The following is a 14,015-nucleotide window of genomic DNA, read 5'->3' on the forward strand; positions in this document are numbered from 1 at the left end:
TACTTAAGTAACAAAAGGGGTTAATGAGTGGAAGGAGAGGGCACTTGGGACCCCCCTCCCTTTTTTCTACACTTCCTGGGTAGGCCCAGTCACGGCTGCTTTGGGTCCAGGGCCCCGGCACCGGGGCACCCGTGCGGGAACACCTTCAGGAACCATGAACCATTTCGTACGGGACTATCTCTGGGTGCCGCGATACCCTCGTACACACACTTTTATAGAAAAAACAGGGGTGATTAAGACTCTATTTTGAAAATCACAGACTCCATTTTGCAATAGTAAATGGCTATTAAGGTTTCACTCCAGCCTGCAGCCCCCCCGTCGAGCGCACACAGTAAGCAAGATCCGCCCCCACCGCCTCCCCTCCGCCGTCCACACAGCTGTTTGGTTCCCATGAGAAGGCTGGCTGCGAGAACGCAACAAAATCCAGACTGTATCGCTTGCCTTCCGACTCCCTTCACTGACTCAGATACAACCCAGAGCAAGGGCCAGAGCAAGGGCTATCTGTCTCTGTAAACCTGCCCCACACCCCACAGACCCTGGCCATAAAAACATATTCCCTGTGCACTCTAGGGCAAAGTCAACAGCTGGAAAAGACCCTTAAACCTGTGAGCCTTCTTCTCCTTCAATCAAAGCAAACACGTACAAACCTGATGGTGGAATAAAGAAGCCTATGAATAAACAATGTAAATGCAATGTAAATACATGTATGTGTGTAACTGGAAGCTCTTATGATAACCTGTTATGTGCAAAGCATACTGTACGTCTATGATTCTAAAATGCTCGTAACAAATAATTGCAACATCACAATGTTTAACCAAATATAAATCTGTACGTACTAGCACATGCTACCTCATTTTTGACAAAGCCGAATGTAACTGCATGCATAATGTCGTATAAGTGTAATGCAGAAGTTAGTCGCTCCCAGCTGGTACCCTCATAGATCCTTAGCCACAACCTGCACGTTTATGAATAAGTGAATCTCAAGTCAAAGAAATGTTTTAACACTTAGTTATTCATCGACAAATTCTCTGTCTCTTTTTTGTAGTAAAAATGTTTAGTCATATAAAGATGAAAGCATGCTTCGAACCTAAGTGACTCAAGTGCAAAACAGCGAGCCACGTGTAAAAAGCTGTATGATAATTGTATTTGGAAAGGCCTTGAGCCATTGTATAGTATGTGATCAAACAGCAAAGGGGGCCTCAACTCGCCCAGATCATTTTGGTGTCGACAGAGTGTTAGTGATGTTTGGACATTCAGACACTGAACCCCCACAATGAAGTGCATGGTTATCATGATATGTACCTTTTGTAACCCTGTCATTCTAGCCATATATTCTGAAATTCCCCTTGTTGACGCTGAATGGACACCCCCGACCATACACTAACCCCTTAACCTCTAACCCTTGCCTAGCATATACTGAATATCTTTGGACAGGGGAGTAATACCTTTGATACGGGCAAATAATTCATGACCAGCAATAAATAAGCCTGCCTTAGAACCCTGTTTTCACAAGTGTTAAGATACAGGCCTTGTCGCCGGACAAACAGGTCAGAGTTCTGAATGGATGAGAATGTGTGGCCACAAGGGCAAAATGTTACAAAGATAGGATGTCAAAGAATCAACATGAAATACCAGGCTGATGAGCCCAGCTGAACGCTTGACCCCAAGCACCACGTCATCTCATCACGTGCCCATGGTCCAATCAGCCGTTGCCGGCCCTATAGCACCTATAGGTGTCTACTCTTAGTGTCCAATCCCGATTGATGCTGTGCCCCTTAGGCCTCCCCCTCTTGTATGACAAAAAACTGTATAAAAATGAGTTGTAACATGTTTCCTGCAGAGCGCTCTCAGCGTGAGCATAGTAGATTCTGTTTGCCATAATTTAGATAAAGCCTTTAATCGCACTCTCACTTGGTCTTGATATTATTCCCTCCTGGTATGTACCTTTATTGACTCTGTTGGGTGATTTGCCAGCAGTATCGGGGATCTCTCACTTTCACTGGCCACTTTCAGCTTAGAGTCCTGAAGAAAGTACTCCCTCCGATTCCTGAGCCTCTTCGTCCACTGGTGGTAGCACCTCTTACACTATCACGTTTGGATTATTGTAATTCCTTATATCTGTCTCAACGGAAGGGGCTTATTCAGAGACTGCAGCGCCTACAAAATCTGGCCATGAGAGTGGCTACCGGCTCCCCCTATGGAGCCATATTTCTCCTGTTTTACGGTCCCTTCATTGGCTGCTTGTAAATCAAAGCCTTATGTTTAAGGTCATGTGTATTTTTCACTGGGTTGTACATAATTTGGGAGCAGAGTTAGGTTTGCATGCTACGTTCCTACTCGCAAGCTGCGCTCTGCAACTGTGGGCCTTCTCATTGTGCCACCTTATTAGCAAGCACAGATAGGAGGCAGGACCTTTTCTGTAGCCGCCACCTTTGCATGGAATGAACTACCACCTTCCATAAAGAAACTATCCAATCATCTTGCCTTCAGTAAAGCGATAGACATTTCTTTACTGAAAAGGGTTTTGTTGTAAATAGCTTATGTTTTGCTGGTGTGGAATTCTACCAAGGTAGAATTCCACACTCCATGTTCCAAGTTTGTTTACCTACGTTGTGGTGTTCTAGAGGACAGTTGAGGGGAGTTTCTGTGGGAGCTGGAGCAACGCTGGCTCAGGTTGATCAAATAAATAAGTTACTGACCCAGAGGACAGTTGAGGGGAGTTTCTGTGGGAGCTGGAGCAACGCTGGCTCAGGTTGATCAAATAAATAAGTTACTGATCCACTCTGGTGTATCGTCTTTATTACAGGTTTCTCCTCCCTTTTTTTCAGTCTTTCTTCACAGAGTTGCTCCCTTTCCAGCGTCAGGATGCCTTCAGGCAAACGCTTGTGCTTTAGAAATCTCACTAACATAACATAACATAACATAACTTAGAGTTTGGCCTTTGAAAGGGCCATATTTGGGTATGGAAAGAGGGGGGTGGAACAGGGAAGGAAAATACATCAGGATGAAACAGAACAAAAGGATTTAAAAAAAAGAAAATATATATTTTGACTTGGTATTTTTTTTCTTCTTATTGTGTCTTTTTCTATTAAAAAAAAGGGGGGTTGGAAATTGCCACTTTAAGGAGTAATAAAATAGGGCATACAGTACATCTAATGTTCAGAGACAGCCTTTTGCCAGAGTCCTATAGGATTTTCATTGCTGAAAAAACTGGTTCCAGTAGAATGGCAGCATGGGCAGCAGGTGGATTTGATGTACCAGTAGCAGAAGCTGTGGGTTTGATGTTGATTGGAACTGTTGCAATGGTGGATGGAGGTGCTGATGCAGGAGGTGCAGGTACTTGTCGTTGAAAGAAATGAGGCCCATGCTTCCTGATCTTACGGTGCTCATGGGCCTTTCTTTATGCATCATCAACATCATCCCAGTGGATCTGGATCAGATGATTGATAAGCATAGCTGTCCACAAGCTTTGTGACGGAACATTCAAAGCAACACATGTTAGCATCTTCTGGTACAAGGTGCATTGCACCTCCTCAATCTCTTTTCTTCCACAGTGTGCCTTTACAAAGAGGTATCTTCAAATGTCTGATGTAGTCTTCATTCCTGTAGCCCTCTTCCTGGTAGGGACAGATTCAAAATCCAGACCACATCGTCCTCCTTGCTGCCACTTGGGACAGACATGATGTTAAAAGTATGAGAGGGAATGCAAATATAAGACAACTAAAATGACAACACTAAAGGCACAATGTCACCACACATTTTTTAAAAAGTTTTAAAAACTAAAAATAATTGAGTAAATAAAAAAACACAGGAAAAGATAATTAGATAAAAAGTGGGTAACAACGATGGAGAAATAAGGTATGAGGAGACAATAGATCTTGCAGTAACTCAGGAAACCTGTTCACTACCAAGGACTGAAAGACATGATACTTATTAAGAGATTTTCTTTGGGTGTGGTGAATATGCACAGCTACCAAACATGTACGTGTTCTGATTGGTCAATTTCACACACTTGGATTTCATCAGACAGCATGGGTGTAGACATGTTTACGCATCTCATGTTGTCATTGGTTGAATGTGTTGATGCTGATATAAGTCATGTGTACCCGTGCAGCTGCAACACTCTTTCTGATTGGTAAATTTCGCTCACGTGGGTTATCGTCATAGCCATGTTTATAAAATTCAACATTAATTGGCTGAGGATGTTGATTCAGATATATGTCATGTGTACCTGCATAGCGCATTCTGAATGGTTGCTGCCGCACACATGGATTTCATCATACAGCATGGGTGTAGCCATCTCAACAATCAGCACCACCTGATTGGGCCCTTTCGTGGCTACATCTGTATAATGAGAGCAATCCCACTGGTTGGCGTGGAAGGTGCAATTGCGCATATAGACTCATCAATGAGACGGGTCGCCTGATTGGTCAAAGCCAAACGCACAGATTTTGACATAAGGAATGGGAGTAGCCACGTCACTGAAACTGTATGCCTAATTGGGCCCTTTTTGTTGATGTGGTTATATAGTGAGTGCAATCCTATTGGTCACGAATGCGCATACCCTCATCAACGAACCGCGCTGACTGATTGGTTGTTGCCGCACACAAGGATTTTGTCCTACAGCATGGGCATACTTGCGTCGACACCGCTTGCGCTGTCATTGGTTTAGGCTGTTGATGCGGATATATGTCATACGTACACGTCCAGCCACAGCGTACATTCTGATTGGTCAATGCTGTGAGTGCGAATTTCGTTATAACCTCACTATGTAAATCGCACAGTGATTGGTTTGTGGATGAATACCCTCTATATTTTTCCTGAAGCCCCTTTAATTTTCCTCATTTCTTTTGGGATCTTGGTTCCTGACACATCTGTGTAATCCTACAAGAAGTGTCCAAACTTGCAATTTGCATTCTTCTAATCCCCTTTTGCCCTCATTTACTCCTAAACCTCTTTCTTTTGTCATGTGTTTTGTGGTTTGTATACATTTATTATTGTATGTTATTCTTTTCTTTTTTAAAAGTTGTTTTCATTTTAATTGGTAATGCCTTTTTTGTGTTGTCTTTTTTTGAATTATTTATTTTTCCTCCCATTTCAACGTGTTGCCATTCACCTTCAGATCTCAGTTGGAGGTGAATGCACTGACTTTCTGCCCATTTTTGGTGCAATTTCACCAGCGCAATTACTGCTCAGTGATAGCGCTGAAAATGCCCCATTGAGTACTATGGAGCCAAAGAAATGGGGATTTACACAGCCACTGTAACTTATGATCAGGAACATGAGATAAGTGCAGGTGGTATTAAGACCAAAAATGAGATTGTGGGCAGTATAAAGAATGTGGAGGTTCCCCAAAACAAAGTGAATTGAGGTTGTTTCTTGGAATGATAGAATTCTATCAAAAGCTTGTAAACATGTTTCTGATAAAATTGGAGGAATGGGGACTTTTTTAAGAAAGGGTGAAGAGTTTGTATGGAATATGGTTTGTGATGATGAGTTCAAAAGTATAAAGGAGGAGATTGATATGGCTCAAGCTTTTGGTCAATTTGAAACTAGGAGAGAGTTGATAATAACAGCGGATGCCAATGATATTGGTATTGGTACAGTGTTGACCCAAAGAGATGATGATGGGACGGAGATAAATATAGCGCATGTAGGGTATTGTGAGGTGCTGGAAAAAATATTCAGTGACAGAAATGGAGGCATTAGCATGTCACTGGGCGGATGAGAAATTGAAATGTTTTTATGGGTTAAAGTTTTTGTTAAGGACTGATGATAGACATTTAAGGGAAATATTTGCATCAAAAAGGTTGGACAAAGTATCAAGAAGAATGGCAGGATGGGTTGCGAGGAGGCAAAATCATGCATTTAGCATGATGATGATTCCAGGCAAAGAAAATGTAATCAGGGATTGTTTGTCATGCATTGGGGACAGAGGCGAAAAGGTGAACATGAAATAACTTACATGGTGTTTGTGTTTCATGATGGTGTGTCATTGAAAGATCAGAGTGGAAAGTAGACATGGCTGTGGATGAGGCAATAGTGAGTGTGGTTCAGGTGTTCTACATGGTTTTCTTCAGAAGTGGAGATTGAGAGGAAAGAAAAGAGCTTATCGGGAAGTGAGAAATGAGTTGAGTGTTGTAAAAAAATGTATTGCATAGGTGGGGAAGAATTGTTGTTCGTGAATCTTTAAGAGAAAAATTAATTAACGTTGTGCATAGGGAACATATAGTTGTGTCACAGACAAAAGCAGTATTGAGGGATTATTAGTGGTGGCTACATTTTAACAGAATGATTGAGAGAAGATTTGGACAAGGTGTTGAATGCGAGAAAGTAGGAAGAGGCATTATGACGGATTCACAGCCAAGGATAAAGGAGGAATCTCCCAAAGGTGTGTGGGAGGAAATTGCTGTGGACTTGTTGTGTCCTGAGGATATTGGTGGAGGTCAAGTAAAATGCATTATTGTAGTTATTGACATGTTGTCGTGATAGATTGAGCTCAAGATTGTCAGGGGTCTAGTGAGGGAAGTGTTATTGTCTTTCTCAAAGAGATCTTAAAAAGAGATGGATTTCCATCTTGTGTGTTGACTGACAATGGTACGCTGTTTGTGGGCAAGAGTATGCAGGAGGTTTGGTGGAAAGGTGCTATTGTACATGAGAATGACTGCCTTGTATCGTCCCAAGTGTAATGGGATGGTGGAACGGGTTAATAGATGCATCATGGATGCCATTCTCTTGGCTGGTTGGTGTGGAAAAAGTTGGAGGGAATGCATCAGAGAAAGGGTGCATACCCTCAAGTTGTTGCCTCATGCGTCAAAATGTGTGACTCAGTTTGAGTTGATGATTGGAAGGAAAGGACATACACATGCATGTCGCACGTAGCTGGGGAGAAGCAGGCATTTCAATATTCAGGTGGAGGATGTAATGTCGGGAGATATACAAGAAAGGAAGAGGAGAATTTTAAAGATTAATAAAATTAGAGGTTATGTGGCTACTAAAGTCTCTGTGGGTGATTGGGTGAGGATAAAGAAAGGAGTGGTGAGAAAAAGAGGTACGTTGTTGTACAGCAATCTGTGCAATTTTAGAAGGTGTTGAGGGAGGCAGTGAAGTTTCAAGGAGGCCAAGCTTTTAACCCGGCAAGAGTTGCGAGATAGAAGAGGGGAATGTATAAGGTGGTAAAAGGGTGTGGAAAGAAGGGAGATATGTTATAAATTCCTTGGCATTTAGAAGGTAGTGATGGAATGTTGATTGTGGCGTTTTGGGGGAAAATGCCATGTTAGTGTGTGTTCCAGAATTCAGCAATTGGCTGAGGAAGGAGACTGAGCTGGCCAGGTCAATAAATGGTAACATGTACAGTCATACTGTTCTATATGACTTTATTTCAGTAACTGTAAATATTGTTTAAGGTAAAATAAGTATGCTAACAATGTTTTTTGTACAAATATTTATTTGGGGGAAAGTGATCATGGATTTCAGGTCATTTTTTCCTTTTTCACTGATTCCATATAATTTTGAAGATTCAATAACATTTATTTAATTACCTATACAGTATCCATGCTTGGATTTGTAGGGATTTACTCAGGTGGATGTTGATATCTAGATATTTGAATCACTTCTTCATTCATTTACACTCTGGCTCAGTGGAATAATGCATTCACTACAGGGGAATGTATTTAACCTGATGGTCACAGGTGCACTCAGCCCTTCATCCTTGTGAGGTTGATAAAATGAGTACCATTAAGTTGTTTAACAATAAACATCTGGTATCTGGAAATAGCACCAGGATGCCCCTCTGGGGGTGAAAGTGCACTGTACAAATACACCTGTTATGTTCACCTGTTTGAAAATATCTAACATATGTGTAAACAATTGAAGACATAATTGACTTTAAAGTACTTTTGCTGGTAGCAGAGACATTTAAAAACAGTAAACTACGTTATACTTATATGCTGAATTATATTTGTTACTTACATATAATATTCTCAGTCACATTTTACATAAACATGAAGAATATGCTCACAAAATCCAGAATGTTCTCTACTTTCTAGTAGCTGCCTCTCTTCAACATCTTCAATGAGTAATTCCTCCACTGTGAGATGATTTTCTTCTAACCAGTCCATGTCGTTGTCTATTATTGTCTGTCACCTCACTTGTTAGAACGAACTATGGATGAACATTACCCCATGAAAGAAGGTGGGATTCTCTGCATTTATTTTCTGATTGGGTCTTTACTGCTCTATGGTAGGCAGCTGCCAACAGGATGTCAAGTACCTCAGCTGCTGTTCAGCTGTTCAATCTATAATACATTTTTTGATTGCTGTTCACATGTACCAATTAGAATGGAGGTTTCATTGCCTCATAACCTTAAGAGTGTTTCTACATAGTATGGCAGTATGTCCTAAGAGAGCAGTGTGTTTTAGGAGATTGTATGGTTAAAGAGGGTTTAAATACTGTATTTTGCTGTACATTTCAGAAAGTCATGCTATTTCAGAAGGAGATTGTGTCAATACAGTATGTTGAGCGTCGGATGATGAATTTCATTGCGCAAAAAATTGTGGAGGAATAGGGAATTTTGAGAATGGGACAAATAGTGAAGTTGAAGACATAGATGATGTGTTTTCAAAGCATTGGCTTAGTACGTTTTTTCTGGTTCTATAATATTAATTTAGATGGAGTATTTCAAATGAGAGTTGTGTGTGTAAATTGTGGAGAAATAGTTTTAATAGGGAGCACAGTTCTTTTTCTCTTTGGGAAAAGAACATTCATTAGTCATCTAAGGAATGAACACAGAGCAACTTTGCAAGCTTTTTTTATTGTAATAGAGGAGAGGAGTATTTCTCTGCATGAAAATATATGTTTGGGTTACATATTGGCACAAAAACACAAAGGCTCTTTTGAGAACCACCCATAGAGGTTTTGAAATATTATTGACAGAGAATGAAATTGTTTTCGGTTGCGGTACTGGACCTCCATGGCATGTGGGACGACCAATTCCACATGGGTGCAGTCGATGGCACCAATGCAACCCGGTATGCCGCCAAGTGCATGGAATCCCACTTTTGTGTTGGTAATTTCCTGCTCCGAGCGTGGTAGGGAGATGTAGTCGTCTGCGTGCTGCAGGAGGGCATCGAGCACTTGCAATAGTGTCCGTGAGAACAGTGGCTGAGAAATGCCATGCAACTGTCCGACTGTGTGCTGGTAGGTGCCTGTGGCCAGGAAGTGGAGTACAGACACCACCTTCAGTAGGGGTGGGATGGCGGTTGGGCTATCTATCATGCTGACAAGGTCAGCCTGTGTCATGTCCACAATGGCGGCTATGGTGTCCCGGTCCAGACGGTAGAGGGTGTGGATCTGCTCATCAGTGAGGTTGAACGGATGTGCTCGGAGGCGTGGGATTGCGGGCTGCCTGCGTGGTGGTAGTGGCTGTGCTGGCGGCCCTTGCTGGCCCTGCCTTGGCCTCCTCCTCCTCCTGCGTCTCCTCCGTGCGGCCGGTTGTAGTTGGTGTTCGTCTTCTTCTTGGAGTTGGAGTACTTGCAGTGCTATCAGGTCCCCCAGGGCCAACATCGCGAGTCCTGCCGGTAGCATTTCGGTGTGGTTGTGGGAGGAGACTGGCTGTGCAATTTATGTGTTTTCAGGCTGAATGGCCTCCACCTGTGGTGATTCATTCCACCTGTGCAAACTGCTCTCCCCTTTGGCCGAGCACGTCCCGCGCACAACGCTGCAATTCGTGGAATGGCATCTTGCTATTGCAATCATGTATTTGTACCCGATGGCCGTGTAACATTGGTTGATATGTTCATTCTGCTGTGGTCCCATTGGTTCACATACTATCTGTGCAGTCGCGAACAGAGTTGTGAAGGGTCAGTGGAACGTAGTACTCGAGTAACGGTGGGCCCTCATTCATCACTGTACTGAGTTGCAACGACGGGCGGGGCGTCCCATTCGTGGGTGAAGGCAGTTGCCATTTTCACACACAGCCGCACTCGATGGATTAATTAGTGTATTCAAACGGCCACAGATGCCTCTTCGACGTGATGTTGCAAATGAGGAATTCGTAGGGCGGCGCTTTCGGTTTTCAGCTAGCGGCGAGGAGATGCCCACAGGTCTGACTGCAAATATAACGTTCTATTGTTCAATGTCCTTGGGACAGGGGCCATGGCGAGAATGCAATGATTGATATGAATGGTTTGGGATGCGCAATAGCGACGTGGGCGATGAGGCCGGACGTTCCCATATACATGTTACTTCACTACACTGGAATTACGGGCTGGGGCACTGTGGATTTTGCAGGCTGCATAACGCACAGACTCAATGGATATTTCTAATGTTATGTGAGTAAATATTCAGGCGTTTTAATCCCGGGATGAGGGAATGATGAATGGATGCATGGGCAGGTGATTTGATACAGAGTTTGACATGTACAGGGCTTCTTGGGATCTATCCGCCTCCCCTACGCTATGTGATGCAGGGCTGCCATAGTGGGACCATCGTCTATCTGGCCTTGTTGAGCCCTCCCTGTCTCGACGCGCCCTCAGACACTTGTGTCCATGCACGTTACCAATCCCATCAGATGGATTCTGTTTTCACAGGCGCATGCACAGGTACACTCGTTTGTGATGGTGTTTACACCTCGATATAGATAGTTATGAGTCGCAAGTGGTTTTTGGGTGGTGATGGACCTTTGGAGTGGGCTAGCATGCATGTGGCTGTGGATTTAGTGTGATCATTGCAGTGAGTTGTTGGAATGTAGTACTGATGGCCATTCTGTTCTTTTTCTTTTCTTTTGGTTGACAGGTATCTCCTCCCCTTTTGCCACTGCCATCTGTATGCCACTCCTGCAGATGGGTTTTACTCCCGACACCTGCTGCTTCGTGTTAATCAGTGGAGCAGCATTACGATCTTATGGGACGATCGCCAATGGGCCACATGCCCTTACGCAGTACTGGTGGCTCGGAGCAACATTTCGGCCTTTCAGCTGGACTAGTGCCTCCCCATTGGGACGGCCCTGCGGTTCTGTGCGCTTCCATGTTGCCTTTTCGTACGTGAATGTGGCTCTGTGTACCATGAGGGAACAGGGCGTCACACAAGTAGTGGCTGGTCATTTCTTGCGGATGCAGCCCACAATGGTGAAATGTGTTTTGGAGTTCATGGCCTGATGGCTGTATGGGCTTGGTGATTTTGATGTGCATTAAATTTCTATTCTGATTTGGCCCGTGTAGCGTTCTTCTTTGCAAGTGATGTGGCATATGCCTATTTGGGGGGCGATGTATTGTGAGGAGATCTGCACTGGGTTCCAGCTTCAGAGTTTAGTTGCGTGGTACTGTACTGGGCGCGTTTGCCTACGAAGCCCGTGAGGTCAGGGATGGGGGCTGCCAATATGACAGTTTGAATGTTGTCATGCTCAGGGGCGGGGGATTGGGTTTTGTGTAACGGATGCCGGTCAGCCAGGTGGACTGGTGGAATGATGTGATTTTCGGAATATTGCTGGTCACAGGTGCCTGTGTTTGCGTGCGTTTCTTGGTGGGGGACTGTGGTCATGTCCATTGGGATGGCTTCTGTATTCGTGCCATCTGTGCCCTGCAGCTCCCATTGGCCCCTGTTGTGTTTCTTTTGTTCGTTGGCATGCATGGGTGACTTGTACATTTCAATGGTTGCATTGTGACTTCATTGCACCTACGGGGAGTTGTACTTTGTGGGCAGGGAGCGGTGTACGGGCACTCAGTGGGGCCGTTTACGGTTGATTCGCGATGCCGTACTTCTCACCATGGCGGAATGGTGCATTCCGCCATGCTTGATGGCGTTAGGTACATGTCCGCTAGGGTCGGAATTGGCGTACCCTTGCGCCATGGTGGTGTTTACGGTTTGGCATGGCGCGCGCGCGCGTGCTTGATGCAGTTAGCGTTGGCGTTCACTACGGTGTCGCTAATGGCATCGTACTTTGCGGTGACGGGTCATAGTCGCACCGAGCGCTATTCGATGGCGGTATTGCATTTCCGCCATCGTTTTTCGATTTCCGCCAGGGTCGTAATGAGGGCCACTGTCTGGCAAGCCCGTCCCTTGAGCTGCAAAGAAAATCTAGTTTGCAATAGCTCACGTGCAACGGAAGTCGCACAACTATTATTAAGCCATTGGTAGTGCAGCTCAAAAGACCTTCTTAAAATCATGCAGTGATTACCAAAATGTGTTCTTGAACCCTGGTCTGCCAGAGCTCAAAGACCAGCATTCAACCACAGTGCTACAACAGCTTAGTGCTTCCAACTGCATACATTTTCATACTCTGCCTGCAATTCAATATGCCCAATTGAAAAAAGCTAAGTATGAAACCTGTGAGAATCCAAACAATAATATAATTTTAGCATACTTTTTAAACCATTAACTGCCATGGGATTCCCCCGCCCAGTGCCAAGGCCTTTTTTGGTGATTTTGGTATGTCACATACAATCCCTTGTACATTTTTTGTTACATGAGATATCTCAGCCAAATTTGGCCCCTTTTTCCCAAATGTAGACGGACATAATGCCACCAAGCAATCCTACTTTGCTTTAGGGGGTGAGAGAAAATAACCAAAATGCAAGAACATTTTGAGGTTTTCCAGGAAATGCCAATAAAATGATGTACACAGAAGCCTGTGTTTTTTTCCTCGTAAGTGCTAGGAACAAATGGTTTGCTTTGCTGAATTCGTCATTTTCCAGGCTTTCAAGAACAGGTTGAGTGGAAACCAGAAAAACATATTTTGATATGGTTACCAGCCGTTTTGGGAGAGGTAGGCAATTTTGGCCTTTTTTCCAATAGGACATGCATGGACAGAAGAGAAGAATAAGAAAGCAGATTTGGGCCTAGGGTGTCAAAGCCACTGAGGAAAACAGGGAATCCCATGCATTTCTGAAATGAGGACATCCGTAGGAATCCAAAGAGGTGTGACTTGCGTGAATCGCCGCAGAATATATTACCCACAACCCCTGGCGAGGTCCGAAATTTGGCAAAAAAAAAAAGTTCCAACATTTCACTCTGCCCCCACCGAAACACACTGCCAACACTGCCAACACCTCATGTCCTACCTTCCCATGCTCCCACAGGTGTCCTGACAAAAACGGTACCTCACATGTGTGGGTGCACATAACTGCACATAACTGGGCGCAAAAAGAAAAGGCTAGACCACTGGTAACCCCAAGCCTTTCAGCAGAGCAGATTTTGCTCATGTGGACAACCTACAGATTTGGGCATAGGGTTTCAAAGCCACCAAGGAAAACAGGGAACCCCTTGCATTTCCGAAAAGAAGACACCTGTGGTAATCCACAGAGGTATCACCCCAAAAACTATTACCCACAATCCCTGAAAGGAAGAAATGTGTAACTCTTACCTACCTAGGAATAGGGTAAAAAACACATTTAGTACAAGATCAATGGGATTACATTGAACATCCCTGCTCTCTATTCATGTCACCGCTATACCCTGATAGGTCACACGGGAATTATGATGATGATGATGATGAGACATGTGATGATCAAGACAAAGACTATCCTCCATCAGTGTCGAGGCAGGTACAAGCAGATGAGGATGACATCACAGATGCATAGGCTCTAGAATTAATAGAAGTTTGTCCACACCATTATAAAGTGTATTTTTGAAACAGCCTTTATGTCATAGACCAGAGAGCACATACTATCATTACAAGGCCAGGTTCTGCACGCATCGATATATGAGATAAACATATATCCTATCCCTCTTTCCCTCACTTACGAACCCTTCCCACCTTTCCTTTTTCAGCCATGACAATGACAGTGGTACGTGCTAAAAATCAACATAACAATAAGATGATGGGCCTGATTCTCAAAATGTTTTTTCAATTCAAGAAGTGGAAGAGGCTAATTCAGATTTGTATCTTTGTATCTTTGTAAACGAAGGGTGGTGAATGCAACTGTTTTGTGAATTTCAAAGTAAATTCAAAATTCAAAAACGCAATGTGCTTTGAAATGGCATTAATAAAGCATTTCATTGTCATTTTTATTTAAGTG

This window comes from Ambystoma mexicanum, chromosome 8 (genome assembly GCF_040938575.1).
Source record: "Ambystoma mexicanum isolate Mex_15411 chromosome 8, UKY_AmexF1_1, whole genome shotgun sequence".
Classification (NCBI taxonomy): domain Eukaryota; kingdom Metazoa; phylum Chordata; class Amphibia; order Caudata; family Ambystomatidae; genus Ambystoma; species Ambystoma mexicanum.